Source organism: Atta colombica, unplaced genomic scaffold, assembly GCF_001594045.1.
Source record: "Atta colombica isolate Treedump-2 unplaced genomic scaffold, Acol1.0 scaffold12, whole genome shotgun sequence".
NCBI lineage: Eukaryota > Metazoa > Arthropoda > Insecta > Hymenoptera > Formicidae > Atta > Atta colombica.
In genome coordinates, this window is record NW_017259206.1 from 290027 (window position 1) to 291149 (window position 1123).

Genomic DNA, 1123 nt, shown 5'->3' on the forward strand with positions numbered 1-1123 from the left:
TGTGTGTGTGTATGTCTGTAATTTTTAATTGAGAAACGTAAACGGTCCACTTTATTTGTACGAATAAATTGTTAATTATCCAGCAAAAAATGACGCTAATTAGATGTCGAATTGGTGTCAAAATCATTGTATCGATATCGATTCATCAATTTGATGAATCATGTTTTTTCATTGAATAATAATGTTTACTTTTTAAAAATAAGGTTCTTAAAAATTAAAATATTAAAAATAAGGTTTTCTTTAATACATTTTATACTTACTGTATACTTACGACTACCATTAAAACATTGACTTGAGAAAATTTTTTTAACTACTGGAATTTACAGTTTTAGATGTAATTAATGCTCTATAACTACCATGATTTTTTCACGTATGCATCCAGTCGAAATGTCCACGAATCGTCAACGCTGCATCCGGAAGCTCCGTTGCGACCTATCGTCTTTTTCGTCACTGACGTCGAAGCGACGTATCGAATTTGAAGCCTGCGAAGAACATATACATATATGTACGTGTTTACGAAATTGGATGAACGATTATTCGTTCGATGACAGAAACGGAAGAAAAAAAGGGAGAAAAATCATTCCAACGGTGCTCCGCTATATTGTGAATATTTGAGGGTAAAATGCGAAAAAAAATATTCAATTTTTGGACACCAAGTGGAAGACATCCACGTGATTACATTAACGATGAGAAATAATTCGACGTGTTAGTTTCTTACGATGTTTTTATCTCGTGTATTAGATCTTTATATATACATATATGTATAGATCCATAGACGTATACAATACCTGTACGTATATACAGGAATGCAAAATATATACGTGAGCTACGCCCCCCCTCCCTCCGCCCATCCCCCATATAGCGTGTAACGTGATGTATTTATGTGAATTTTATCATTTTATTAAGAACGAATGTATGCCGTATAATTAAATAAAGAGGGAAAGAATACACATACATATATATTATAGGTCCCGCGTATGGCGTTTTATTTCATGAGATACTGAACTTTTTCAAGTTATCATGATCCAATAAAAAATGTAAAGTGTAATCAATAAAGAATTTTGCCTAATAATCTAAGAATGTTTATTACCCGGTGATATGAAGAAACATATATATATATATA